Source organism: Vicugna pacos, chromosome 17, assembly GCF_048564905.1.
Source record: "Vicugna pacos chromosome 17, VicPac4, whole genome shotgun sequence".
Taxonomy (NCBI): Eukaryota; Metazoa; Chordata; class Mammalia; order Artiodactyla; family Camelidae; genus Vicugna; species Vicugna pacos.
The window spans coordinates 7752890-7768048 of NC_133003.1; the positions used below are offsets into that span (position 1 = coordinate 7752890).

General features: G+C 37.6%; 2 protein-coding genes across 7 annotated transcripts in view; one reads left to right on the forward strand and one right to left on the reverse strand.

Moving 5' to 3' along the window:
* AZI2 (5-azacytidine induced 2) overlaps positions 1 to 947 on the reverse strand; it is a 29451-nt gene extending 28504 nt beyond the window's left edge. For both annotated transcript variants that reach the window (XM_006200749.4, XM_072940895.1), the window contains exon 1: positions 438 to 947. The gene's annotated coding sequence lies outside the window, so the exon portion shown is untranslated. The remainder of the gene's footprint in view (positions 1 to 437) is intronic.
* A 57-nt stretch (positions 948 to 1004) lies between these two features.
* ZCWPW2 (zinc finger CW-type and PWWP domain containing 2) overlaps positions 1005 to 15159 on the forward strand; it is a 114329-nt gene continuing 100174 nt past the window's right edge. The window contains exon 1 of one of the 5 annotated variants that reach the window (XM_072940898.1): positions 1005 to 1143. The gene's annotated coding sequence lies outside the window, so the exon portion shown is untranslated. The remainder of the gene's footprint in view (positions 1144 to 15159) is intronic. The other 4 variants (XM_072940896.1, XM_072940900.1, XM_031672673.2 and 1 more) reach the window with 4 other exon arrangements.

Sequence of the window (15159 nt, forward strand, 5' to 3'; positions counted from 1 at the left end):
CCTCTCATTTCCGGGTGTCTGAGTTTCTAGTTTGCAGGGACGAGGGTCTCAGCCTACCCGGCATGATCGAAAACCATACTGAACCCAAGGTTAAACTGGAAAACGGACGAATTCGTACTGTCAGCCCTCGATTACGCACAGAGGGCTGCTGTACATTGCCCCGGCACTAGTGTCCTAGCCACGCGCTCCTCTTTCGTCTCCGACCGAAACGCAGTCACACTAAATGAAACAGACCTGAAGGTGCCCAGGGAAGCAGAGCACTCGGGGGAAGTGAGGACCGAGCGGGGCCTGGAGCGGCTCGAGCCCGAGGGGACGGGGTAAGGAATGCCGGGGCGGGACGCCGCCGGTCCAGTGACGCGTCTCTCCGCACCAGCCACCGCAGCGGAGGGTGGTCCCGCCACTGCCCGCGCCCCACCCGGCCAAAGCCAGTCACTCACCCCGACGACGGGCTCCGTGAGGCCGCCCCCAGGGCCGCCGAGTTTCGATTCTCCAATGTGTGGAAACGGACGGAAAACAAACCGGGTCGCCAAGGGGTCACCATGGGTTTCCGGTTTCCTCGAAGACACTGCCGCTTCCCCAGCGAAGACAGCCGCTCCGGGGGCGCCGCGGAGGGACTCCCATTTCTCTCGCTTCGGCGGCGGTCGACTGGGGCCTCGGAGGTTCTGGAAGGAGGCGCGGGCCGAGGGCCGAGCCGCCGCCGGAGAAGGCCCGTCACCCGGCAACAGGCGCGCGGGACCCCGGCCCGCCGGCGCCCGCCCGGTCAGGGGGGACCGGCCCCGTCAGGGGGCGCGCCGGCGAGGGGGCTGGGCGGGAGGGCGATCGGCGCACGGCTGGAAAAAGGACTCCCGTTGTCCGCGGCTGGACGCCTGCGCTGCGCCAGCAAACCGGAAGTCAGGCCCAAGGGAGCCGGGAGAGCGTTCGCGAAGCCCGTGCTGGGGGTGGAGGGAGAAAGGGGACGCGGCGTACTACGCCTCCCGTCAGCCTCCGCGGCAGGAGGCCGGGGCTGCTGCGTACTACGTGTCCCGTGAGCCTCCGCGGCAGGAGGCCGGGGCCGTTTCGTACTACGCGTCCCGTGAGCCTCCGCGGCGGGCCGGCGGGGCCTCAGTGACGCGGGAGGCGGAGGTGGAGGCGGAGCCGACTTGGGTAAGACGTTAGCCCCCGTGGCGGCCGTTGGGCCGACGGTCTCCTTCATCGCTGTCCTCTTTCCTCTGTCTCCGCTGGGGGTTCCCGAGCGGTGTGGAGCGGTGCGGCGCGAGTTGGCTCCGCTTGGTAGCGCTCTTGCGGGTTTCCGGCGCTCGCCTCGCGGTGGCCACAAACGCGGGAACCTGTGACGATGCGTGCCTGCGGGGGAGCCGTTAACCGCCGCCGCTCTTTTGGGGGCGCTGCTCCAGGTCTCCTGGTTATCCAGAGCTCTGCTCCTTAAAAAATGTGGACTCTGTCGACTCCAGGGCGGAGCTTCGGAATTAGGGGTTGTACCCGGCCGCGCCGCCTCGGTTATTTCTGGAAAAGGGACAGGTCCTGGGCTGTGGGGTCGCGAGTAGTTGAATTCCTCGCCGTCTTCGGCGATCGCAGCCAGATGAAGCCCCTCAAGCTGTAGCCTGTTTCTGGTTACACGAATAAAAGAGAAAACGGTCCTCATAGCGAATTTTATCCTTGGTAACTGCCGATGAGCAACAGCAACGCCCCTCGCCTCCCTTACGTAGTATTTTGTCAACTGAGGGTTTACGTATCGTTTGAGTCGGTGTTCTGTTGGAAGATGTTTCTGAATCGCGTTTTAATTCATCAGTCAGTTCATCAAAGGATGGATTCAGCTCCAGGGTTTACTTTAAAATATGTTTTTATTGTTGTTAAGCCTCTCTTTTTGCTTCAGATTTAAGTGAAAAGTCGCAGCTATTATGAACCAAGGTGACAACGTAACCTAAACATGACATTTTAAAAATATTTAAAAGTCTGTATTAATCTTTTAGAAAGATCCATTCACTTCAGTTTATCAGGCTGGGACATCAGTGCAGTGTTTTTAGTATTTTGGACAAGAATCAGCCCTTTTTTTTATTTCCTGACTAATGCGCTTTACAAAATAAAAGCAAACTGCCAAAAGGTATGTTTTTGCTGGTAGAGTTTTTGAAGAATGTTAACCAAAATCGGTTGAGGCACCCAGAACCATCAAAAATAAAATGGTCATCTGTTTTCTAACATTTCTAATAGAAATGTTTTCTGTTGAAACTTTATTCACAATTCAGAATAATTTGAGACTTGTTGAAAAAGAAAGGAAATTCATGTTTATCTTTGAGTAAGGAGAAGATGACTTAGCTCAGTATTTTAGCTTATTTGAAGCGTCTTATTTTTGTATTAAAATGCATACCTCCCTATTATGATTATGAAAAAAGTGGGTTTTATTAAGAATACTATTTGCTTGTTCAGAATGCATAAACGTATCAATTTAGTCAAGTGAAACACCTTGATTCTTTTGTAAGTAGTGCCCCTGCTAGGTTATGACCAAATATAATCCAGATATTCTTTAAATTAAGCTGGAAATGGTCACTTTCTATCTCACTTGTGCATCCGCTTTAGTTAATTTTAATGAATTATTAAAAATGCCACACTTTAGTTATAAGCATATATTGAAGTTTTATTACAGGTTTTGCTGCAAAGAAAAAGACCTCCCATAAGTCAAGATACAGCCTTGGTAGGGACGTTTGGTAGGGGAAAAAAAATGGTCAGATAATCATCATTAAACTTAGATAACAGAAAAAAGAATTGAGGGTCATTAGATTCTTCACTAATAGTCAACTGCTTAGGTGAGTGAATGGTTTCCCAGAGCAAGTCTTAATTCCATTGAAGTTTACTGGAAGGTTGCTTAGGCATTTTTTTCAGGAATGTTCATTTCATCCCAGGAGAGAGTTGTGAATTACAGTCATCCAGAAAAAATCTGTACCAGCAGGTTTGGGACAATATTTTTTAACCATTATTACATTTTCTGTAACTGTAAATGTTGTCTGACATGTTCAAAACAATTCAAGGCTTTGAAATATATACTTGTTATAAAATGGCCATTTTTGGAATGAGTTCAACACTGGGCATAAGGCATTTTTTTAAGTGTAAAGTGTCCTGTTTACACGTTGTGAACAAAAAAATACACATCACAAGAGTTTCTCCCCCCGGGACCTTTTTCCATCTCCTCCCATCCTTGCACCAGGGCCCTAATGTTTTCTGTCAAGAGCTGCTCCTGAAGGGTATGGAACTGGCTTCAGCAAAGTTCCCTTTTTCACTGGCTTAGGTTGGATTTCAAAGCCGCGTCTGAACAAAGAATATGGGCCCTGGCACAATTCCTGTGGCTCAGCCTGTTTCTCTTGTTTTTAGGCAATCACGCATTTTTACAGCTGCTTCAAATCTTATTTTTGTTTAATTAAGCAGTGCATTAAAACAATGAAAAAAGTGTTCTTTGTTTTTTTTTCAAATGAGAGCTAAGCATTTCTAAGCTGTGGCGAATATATACTGTTAGAGGAGAGAGAAATCACCTTTAGAGGAAAATTTTTAAAGCAAACATTTGATTAGTGATTTAAATTTTGTATTAATTTAATTTTATTTAGCTCACACCACCGGAGGGATCTTTTTTTCTGTGTCTCTGTAGATGTGGCTTTTCAGTATCAGCAGAACAGAATTAAGATGGCAGAACCTTTAAGTTGAAATGGCAGTGTTTCATTTCATGTTAATATCAGCTTCAATTTCATCAGTATTGTCTTAAAAGCACTCTTCCTCTTCTCCCCTACCTAGCATGTGTCCAAGTTAAGAGCTTTAGGGTAAGGAGATGGTTTCAGTGGCAGAGATAAAAAGCAGATTCAAAAATACTACCAAAAATGAAAAAATCTATTATCTGGGCATACATAGTCTTTTTTCTTTCTTTTGTCCCACACCTCATCTCGCACACACACATACCTGCAAAGTACACATACACACACAGAAGGTTGTGAACTGCGTTATCAAAGTTCATGACTTCTATTACACTGTGTCTATCTGAATCTATGTGTGCCTGAAGCAGCAGTCTTCAAACTAGGCATCATCACATATCCCTAACCCTTAATCTTAGACAGTACATGAAGACTTTTTAGGCAGTTATGTGAATGATAGTTTATGGGTATTAATTTTCAGGTTGCCAACTTGCATGTTTCTGCCCTAAAATTGATGTGCCTCGGGGTGTGCCTGATCCAGGCACCTTGCCCCTTTCCTCTTTGGTAATTGTCCTCCTCTCACTCTGCAAACAAGGCAATACCTTTCATATCTAAGTCTTGTTTAGAAAGTAAACGATTGTAATGACTGGGTAGCTGATTGTTTTGCAAGAATGGTAATTTCCAGTGGCTTTTGAGAATATTGCAGAAGGACTCAATTGAGTTGTCAGCTGATCATTAAAAATAATTTTATGACATACCCCTATGTGATTTTTGGTACACAGCTTAGTAGTTCAAAAGAATAATTATTGGTATAACCAGAAATACTCCTGCTCCCAATAATTGGAATGGAAGAATACGAAATATAAGAATAGAATTAGCATGCAGCCTATTTCTTTGTAGCAACAAACAATATTCATCCTGGATACATGACCTAAATGGGGAGGGGGTATGCATTTCTTTAAGAGATGCATTTCCAGTAAAAGCTGACTTGTGATATTTTATAATGATCATAACACGTAATAAGTTTCTCATTTGATCAGTTGTGTTTAATGATAATACAATATTGCTGACAATTTTTAAAGTTTATGTTCTTGGAATTTTTAAATACAGTTCTTTATGTAGGGAAATGTGATATGATGACCAATTCGAAATATTTTCAAGCACTAAAATATGTTTAAGCTTATGGATAAGCTTAGGTGAGGGAAGTGAGATAAAAATATGAATTCAGGGAGAAAAGAGACATTATCAAGTTCCTAACTGTGAAAGGAGATCTCGTTCCTGTGCTTTTGAGATGGACAGATTAGTAGATATCAAACCACTATGGCATTTTACGTTCCATTTACACAAGAGATGTATGCTACTGCCTCTTGCTGCCAGCCTTGTCCTGGGCATACAGTCTGCTTCATAATAACTTTTTGACTTGAAATGCTTTGCAGTCAGGAGGACTTAGCTTCTGACAGCTTTCATTTTTTAAAAAATAAACATGAGTGTCACAATTGTATGCATAGTTAGCAAATGCAGTGACTTTCTTTTGGAAACATATGTCCAATAAGAAGTCTCAACTGGACTTCTTATTAAATGAAGTAAGAGCAACCCTTCTCTGAAGCTTGATAGTTACACATTTACTATTTGAGATATGAGTTCATTAATTTATTCAATACTTAACAAATATTCCCTCAGTACCTACCATTGTGTCATTGTTTTAGGCACAGAGATGAAACAGGCAAAATAGCTTTTTAATGTGTAAGGAATTAAAATCTACCTCCCCTCCCCCCCAAAATTAAAAAGACTCACAAAAAATTAAAATCTATCACAGAGAAATCAATCACATAGATAAGACCTATGTGAAATTTAACATGACAAGAAACTCCCAGTAATTTTTCACGACAGTTTCTATATGTGCCTATGAAGAAAATAAACTTTTCCCCCTATTTAAAATGGAAAGAGAGGGAGAAATAATTCTATTTTGAGACTTTCACATCTATACTATAAAAGCCAAGAAGATAAAGTCAGCTTTTCAGAGGAAAGACATTTTATAAAGCCACCAAATAAACAGCAATGAAAGGATGACATTAAACGTCAGTAAGATCTATAGAAGGAAATTAAACTAGATTTTTGAAATAGATTATATAGCAAAAGAGGGGGAAAATTTCCAACTCTGTTGTACAATTCACATGATATAAAAGTGAAATCATTGATTTTGTAATAGTTAAAAACTTAAAGACATAATTTCCTAGTGTAGAGTTTTCAATTGTCTATGAACAGTCAATTGATTCTTTTTTAAAAAATTGAAGTATAGTCAGTTACAATGTGTCAATTTCTGTTGTCAGCATAACAATTGATTCTTAAAAGTCCAAAAACAAAAAGACGTGTTTTTTTAAATTCATTGAAATTTTACTAATTATTTTCTCTTGACAGTCACTTTATATCCTTCCCTTTTGGCCTTAATAACCCCCTACCCTCTCATCCCATAACCATTCTGTTCACCTGGTTTTGTGGATTTTACCCCTCAGCATCTTTTGGATGTCTTTCGTAGTCTCTACTGTGCCACAGTTTCTTATGTATTATAATTTCCTCTAATTAGTTTTTCCTTTTTTCTTAGTTTCCAACTCACCCTTTATATGTAGCTAAATGAGTTTTTAAAAATGTAAATCTTACCATTACATTTCTACTCTTAAACCCCTGAAATGATTTCTTGGCATGTTTTAGAGGTCCGTTCTTAATCTAACCCAGCCTGTTTTACCACCAGCTTCTATAAAGGACTAAAGAGATCCAATTTCAGTGTCTGAGTGTCTTTAGTCCTTTATAAAGTTTTCATTCAGTTGACCCTGATTATGATTATAGAATATTTAATTTCTTAGATGATCATTGACTTTTTTATAAATTTAAAAATTCTCAGAATGGGAACTCCAAAAACATTCTTCAGCATTAGTTTGATAATTACGTCTCTGCTTCTTACTTGGCATCACATATGGAGGAGGATCCTATATCTTCAGATAATAGATATCATCAGAATAGATTTAAGTATTCTTGAATCATTAGTGTTTTTTGGAACATGTGCCAGAAAGATATCATCACGGTTTTGACACCAAGTGCTCCCTGGTAGAAACCAAAGTTGTACGTTCCCTTTGTGCCTGAAATACAAAGGTTTTTCTCCAGAGATCGTACTAAACTAGCATCACAATTCTCAATTGTTCTGCTAAATCTTCATAATGAATTGTGTTACTACCTGTATATTATGCACAAAAGTCATAAGAGAAGTTCTTATCCCATCCTTCAAATCATTTTTCTGGAATAATCCAAATTTTCAATTTGAAATATTTCTTTTGTTACCCTGACCAGATCGTTTGATATATTTATTATTGCAAATGAGTTAATATGTTACAAATACCTGTTAGATAAGAAGTTTAAAGATCAGAGATAAGGCTGAACTATAACTACCTGGAAATACTTAACTACACTGAGAAAATCACTGATATGTTGAGTGTAGTACCTGAGGTGATTGCTCAAAACTGAAAGAGTTTTAGAAGCCAGATTATTCTTACTTTTACAATTTTTCATCTTTGTTTAGATTGAAATGGAAATGAAATAACCATATCTACACATTTTCTTATATTTTAACTTGAGAACTTTTTAGTAACAGAAATATGATTAAAATTATCAATAACATTTACATTCATGAAAAATGTAATTTTTGACATTAAGTATTTCATTCATTATGTTTGCACATTTACTGTTTTGGTCAATAATTTTTATAAAGGCATGAAACATAGTATATAGAGTCTAAAAGAATAAAAAGTGTTATGTCTATGCAACTAGGCAGAGGACAACTATGATCTTCCCAATAGAGCAAACTTACTTAGAATATATGCATATGAATGTCTCCAATTGAAAAATAATGGCTTGGGTTGAAGAAAAGAAAAGGTCTAAGGAAAAATTCTGTGCATCTTGATATTAAGTAAATACTCCATAATCCATGTTTTCTGAAACTAAATCAACAATAGGAAAATTCTTTGAAAAATTATATGTAAATGACTTTGATCTTTACAAAAACTGAGACAGGTTTATTTATTGTCAGAAGAGAAATACTATACAGTAATAAGGATATTGTCAACTATAAACTGTAGCATTAGACATTTTTATATAATGTGTTTATAAAATGTTCCTTTAGTTAAGAGTTATTTTGAGAAAGTGTACTTTTCCCCTACACAACCTAAATTATATCAGTCTCAAGTCTCCTTTATGCTGAAAAAGTGGTAAAAGTTTTCAATATTGATTATAATATGTACTCATTCATAATTTTGATTAGTTCTCCTCATGATGTTTTAAAAGTTTTAGGAAAAATAGACTTAATTGACATTCGTTTTATTGTTTTGCACATTATAGGATGATTTATTTAAAACCAAATATATCAGTATTATATTGAATGCACACAGACTACTGAAAACAAAGATTATCATATTGGGTTAAGAAAAAATAACTTTTCAGATTATAAGAAATCTGTAGATAATAGCAAAGGATGAAAAAATATTGATCACAAATAAACTGTAGTAAATTAGCCTGTTTATAGTATGTTAACATGAGACAAAGCAAACTTTCAGGAAAACAAAAGTATTACTTCCAATAAGATTTAAAAATTCTAAGTTTGTATGTGTCTAATAAAACAGCTTCAGACTATATGAAGCAAAACTAGACAGAACTGGGGCAAAACCCCACAATATTAAAAGATTTTAACATGCCTCCCTCACTAACTGATAGTATAAAAAAATACAGTAAGGAAATAGATGATTGGAATAAAATTATTAACATCACGTTCATTAGGACGGCTATTATCAGAAATAAAAATGAAATGGAAAATTTCCATCTTAAAATGAATATGAAATCTCAAGGGACCTTAAATAGCCAAACAGTTTTGAGAAAGAACAGAGCTGGAGGCTTCCCATTTGCTGACCTTAAAACATATTACAAAGCTGCAGAATCAAAACATTATGGTGCTGGCATAAAGACGTTAGCAATGGAATAGAATACAGAGCTCAAAACAAATCCCCACATAAGTGGTCAAATGATTTTCAACAAATGCGCCAAGACCATTCAGTGGAGACAGGACAGTCTTTTCAACAAATGGTGTTGGGAACACTAAATATCCATATGCAGAACAATGAAGTTCGACCCTAACCTCACCATAAAAATTAAGTCAAAATGAATCAGAGACCTAAATATAAAAGCTAGAACTGTAACACCCTTAGAAGAAAAATGAGGGGCAAGCTTCTTGACAGCAGATTTGGCAATTTCTTGGATGTGACACCAAAATCACAGGCAGCAACAACAAAAATACATAACTAAAAGTCACTAAATCACTGATAAAATATTAAAAATCGTTATCTAGTGACTCCAATATTGGAGAAATATTGTGAGCTTTACTTTGGACTTTATTAGAATTGTCTCAAGTACATAATTGAAGAGTAAATAAAGAATATAATTTCAGCTTCAAAACTAAAATGCCTTAAATAGTAGAGACACCTAATGATATGGGAAAATATTCATAATATATTGTAAGGAGAATAAATTGTTAAGTTTTATTTGAGATTATAGACAATTTTATTTCTTTCCCTTACATTAAAATTGGAGTTAAAGTGCCAAAAAGTATACACAGAACAGAAAAAGGATTGGAGTGTCAACAGTGGACAAAGGATTTCAAAAGACATTCTGAGAGAAACTAGCTATGAACCCACTGTGGAGTGAAAGGGGAGCCCAAGAGGCTTCGGCAGAGAATACACTGGAGAAGCATCCACAGTGGAGACAGGAATCAGCGGATCATCCTGCCAGAAGGATCATCACAGGGCTGTTAAGGCCCCAGATGAAAGATGGAAGATGAATATGACATTTTTCGAAGTCTTTCATCAAACTAATTTGCTTCCTTGTCTTCCCCCGTCTCATCATGCAGAAAGACAGGCAGTCCAGGCTTGCCTCTCAGGACAGAAGAGGAGAGGACCCTCTCCAAAGGAATTGAAAAGAAAACTAGACAGACTAGGGGAAAATCTTCAGTTTGTTTCTTTCCAAGATAAGAATTCCAACTTTCCAACATTCCAAGAATTCCAATATTCCTATTCTCAGTGTGTCATGATTTCTTTGCAAATTTAGATGTGACATGAGGAAGAAGCACATTCTTAGTTTTGCATTATGCAATTTAAAATTAATTCCACTGGCATGTCCTCATTTGAAAACTCTTTAGTGATAGATGCCTTTGCTCAATATCTGCATAGTGACTTTTGAAGCATAATTATATAGTTACTAGCACCCAGAGTAAAAAAAGTTACCACTTTTTTCTTAGAATTATGACACATTTCTGAAATGAGGAAAATAAATGACAACGTATAAATTTACATTTTTGAATGACAAATTGAAATTCTCTAATTAAATGAACTTGAAATTCTCCTTCCCCATCTTGTGATTTAAAGGAAGCGATCAACTTAATTGAAGATTGTTCTTCAGCAACATTGGTGGAACAGAATTTTACCTTGAAGAAATCAACTGTGTGACTTCCTTGATAGTATAGCTTAGCTAAAGGTCACATGTAGGGAGAAATAACTAAGGAGGTCTGAAATGAATATTCTCCTTGTTCAGGCTACTGACATAATTCTGATTCTTTTTTTTAAATTATTTTATTTTATTTTATTGAGTTATAGTCAGTTTACAATGTTGTGTCAATTTCCAGTGTAGAGCACAATTTTTCAGTTTACATAAACACAATATATTCATTGTCAAATTTTTTTTTCGCTATGAGCTACCACAAAATCTTGTGTATATTTCCCTGTGCTATACAGTGCAATTTTGTTAATCTATTCTACATACCTGACAGTATCTACAAATTTCGATTCTTTTTTTTTAACACTTGGATTTGGTAGACAGTCTGAAGAACTTAATTTTAATTATTCTTGTTGGACCTGTTGTTTTATTCTCACAACTCTCAATATTCTGAATAATACAAAATACTGGGATACTTGTAAGCCATCTAATGTAGACATAAATAGCATATAAATTGATTACTAAGGTTTGAAGTTGGCAGTTAGCACAATTTATCACATTTCTCATTATTTAACTTTTCCCTTGGAAAAATTTAAAGCTCAAGAATATAGTTGCTGCAAAAGATACCAGCCTTTAAATACTGCTATTAAGCTGTGTCTTCCCACTCCACTTTGATTTCTTACTTTTGTTGAAATCTATCGGTTGTCCTCATTATTAAAACAAACAAACAAAAGAAAATATTAAGCATCTTGGAGCATTTATTCAGGTGGAAGCTATCCAGCAATAACTGCATAAACTCGTCCCGGGATGATAAATTACAGTATTGCATGAATAGTATGCTCTTAATAAAGTTCTCTTGAATCGTTAGGTATAATCTAAGGTTGATATATAGGCAAAAATTTGTTAATTAGGTAAATGAATAAATAGCAAATTTTTAAATTTACAGTATAGAGAAGATTAAGGACAAATGCATTTTAAAGTTTAGGAGCAAACTAAGCATTCACTTTCTGAGTTGAGCACTTGAGAAAAATCATGAAGTTTCCTCCACAAAAGAGTGCTCTCATTCTGTACTGATTTCTGCATATTTTAATTTTCTTACCTAACTATACATCTAACTCAAAAACAATCTAGAAGAGAAGTCAAACATTTATGATATGTATTGAGTGTACCAGCGCTGAAATGGATTTTTTCGTATGCTGTTTCATCATTAAAACCATCCTGTGAATTGAGTATTATTACCATCAGTGTACGTATGATAGAAGGATATTCAGATCATTTAACTGACTTGCCTTCATTTAAAAAACTCAAATGAAGTGGAGCCAGAATTTAATCCAGAGCTACAAATGGTATTCAACTGACACACACAGCCATCCTGGTTTTTAAATAATTTGAATGTTAGTAATTCCTAGGACAGTCTTAACTTAGGCGTTCATATTATTTTCCTTATTTCATAATATAAACATTCATTCAGTGCTTCTCTTTGGCAAGTATTCTGTTAAATGCTAGGGATACAGCAGTTAACAAGGCAGATTGACTTGCCAGTGGCTTTTCCTTTCCTTGTGGAGGACTTCGTTAAATAGACAGTGTGTCAAGTGGCATGGAGAGGGGGCGGGGACTGCTGGGGCACACAGTAGGGTCGGTGACTCCTACTTAATCATTTTTCAGGTTGGCTTGGCTATCACCTCTCCTAAGTAGCCTGCCACTCGCCACCTGAAAGTCGCACTTAGGTGTGCCCCATACGCATTTGTCTCATAATATTACTTGAGAAGAGGAATCTTGTCTTTGCTTTAGCAGTATGTCTGGCTCATAGTAAACCCTCAAGAAGTGTTTTAGAACAAAGAAAAGAGAATCAAGGTCTGAAACGGCAGCACGTAAGAGTGAGAGCAGTTTTAGATAAGTTCTTGGGTATTGAGGTGAGAAATGATGGAGATAGGTTTGTCTTTTGAGAATGAGGAGGATGGTCTGAGATTTATGAAGGTTTGGAATAATCACTAAAGGATTGCAGGAGGAAAGGGACTACAGAAAAAGGATAGCCTTTAAGACGTGTTGAGGGCTCATCTGAGTTTGGAGTCCATGAATTTGAAGTGGTACCAATAGACATGACTACATAATTTCCTCCAGGAACCAACAGCTCAAGACACAAGAGGTCAAAGACCAAGCCATATACCTTAAGAATGCTCTTGACCACAACTAATTGGAAAGAGAGCAAATAGTAGTTTAAACAAATAGACGTTAATTTTCTCACATACGCAGGAGACCAGATATGTAGAATGAGGGTCAGCTCCCTAAAGTGAAAAAAACAACAATAAAAAACCAGTTTTCAGAGTGTTACTATGAGTTCTTTCCTGACTATAAACAATTGGAAATAGTTTATAGATAATTTTTTTTCCTGAAATCTTGTTTTGTACAGTAAATATTTTTTATATTTAAACTGTTGAAATAAAAGTTTAGAAGGAAAATATCTCTGTTCTGTTTCTAAAACTTTTTGCTGTTGTTGTTTTACACTGAATGTTACTAACACCAGATAACCCCTCAACATGATGAAGGAACCCAGAACATAAAAAGAAATGATTGTACACTTTAAATGGGTGAATTTTGTGGTATGTGAATTATGTCTCAATAAAACTGTTAAAGCAAAAGAAATAAAGAGAAAAATAAGAATTTTCCCCCATCCCTAAACCTAGCAAAACATAAAGAATAGAAAAATTTGACCATTTGCAGTAAAGAAGATTCTTAGAAAGTGCCTTCTCTAGAGGGGTGGGTATAGCTCAGTGGTAGAGCGCTTGCCTAGCAAGCATGAGGTCCTGGGTTCAGTCCCCAGTACGCCTTTAAAAAAAAAAAAATCTAATTACCACCCGCAAAAGTATACATAAAACTGGAAGGAAGGAAAAAAAAAAAGAATGATTAGAAAAAACTCAAAATTGAAGAAATTGGCTTTTGGTTTTGTACGTAGAGGGGAAGGTAAATTGTATTGGATTCTAATTTCCTGCCAAAATTATTAGGTAAATCAAGTTTAATTTTTTATACCAGACTCCCTCTCCTCAGCTACCTGCATATACACATCATAACTTGCTCTGATCCCACAGTGCTTTCAAGCTTTCGCTTTCTGCATTTCTCTCCACCCCATTCATAGGAAAATAAATACAAAAACGACTACTCAAAACTTGTTTCTTCACTTCCTTACTTCATAGTTACACTTTAATGTGCTCCAGTCAGGATTTCATCCCCACCATGAACCCAGCACTGTGCTCAGATCATCATTGACTTCCACGTTTAAATCCAGTGGCAGCTTCTCTGTCCTCATAATCAAATTCCAAACGCCTAATGCAATCAACCATTCTGTGTTTCTACAAACAAATGTTACCAACTTTGATCCAGTTACTTAAGCTGAAAGTTTAGTAGTAAATCTTGATCTCTACCTTTCCCTTATTCCCTCCACGCAGTACATCACTGAGTCCCACCTCTCCTACCTCTAAAACACACATGGAGTAGGTCCACTTTTCTTCAGAGCCCTATTTCTACCCAGGGCCGAAACATCATCTCCTTACCTAAACTGTATTTTTTTCTTTTTAATTTTTTAAATTGGAAGTACTGGGGATTGACACCAGGACCTCGTGCATACTAAGCACACACTTTACCACTGAGCTATACCCTCCCCCCAAATATATTCTTTATACTGTAATATATTTTTAAAATAAATACTTTGTAGAACAGTACCGTATGTACAGAAAAGTACAAAAATTATAGATGAACAGCTCACAAATTAGCACTAAGTAAATATGCTTGTATAACTACATTCAGAGTCAAGATGAATTTCTTCCCCTCACTCCTTACCTGTCATGGTTTTCAGGACCCTAGAAGAACACTGCCAGCCCCACGGAAGCCACCTCATGGCCCCTCGCAATCACTGTACCCCGTTGACCCAAAGCTAACAACTATTCTAACTTTTAACATCACAAATTAGTTCCACTTGTTTTAAAGCTGAATATATATGGAATCATATAATACGTATTCTTTTGTATCTGGCTTCTTTCATTCAGTATGTTTCTGAGATTCACTCAAGTTCTGTGTTGCAGGAGTGTGTTCATTTTGCTATATAAGATTACTAAACTTGCTATTAAGTATTCTGCTATGTAAATATGTCCCATTTCATTTTTCTGTTCTACATGTTATAAATATTTGAGCCATTTACAGTTTTTGGCTCTGAATGTTCTTGTACATATCTATTGAGATGGATATAAACATTAGGTATATTTACATTATGTATATACTTAGAAGTGGGTGTATTAAATTTAGTAGATAACGGAAAGCAAATTTGCCAATGGGATTACTAATCGGCAGTTCAGCCAGTTGTGTCTGAGACTTCCAGTTTGTTTATTCCCCTGTCAACTCTTGGCATCGGCAGTCTTTCTAACATTGGCCTTGCTTGTAAGTGTGCTGTGGTGTCACATTGTAGCTTTGATTTGCATTTCCTTTACAACTCTTTTAAGTTTGAGGACCTTTTCCTATTTGTTAGTCATTTAGATTGCCTCTTTTGCAAGGTATCTGTTCAGGTCTCTTGGCTTTTTTTTCCTATTTGGTTCTCTGATTTTTTTTTTCTAGTTGATAGTAGATCTGTACAGGAAATCTTCCATGCACCTGTTACCTGTCATGCTAGCCTCGTTTTTGTCCTTCAGATAGGCCAAAAATGTCCTCTTTTCAAGGCTCTTCTTGGGTCTTTGTGGTTCTACATGAATTTTAGAGTTGTATTTTCTGTGTTTATGAAAAATGCTACAGGGATTTGATAGCAATTGCATCGAATCTGTAGCTCCCTTTGGGTAGCATGGACATTTTAACAATATTCTTCCATTCCACGGACACTGGATATCTTTCCATTTATTTGTGTCATCTTCAATTTCTTTCATCAGTGTTATATAGACTTCAGTTTACAGATCTTTCACCTACTTGGTTAAATTTATTCCTAAGT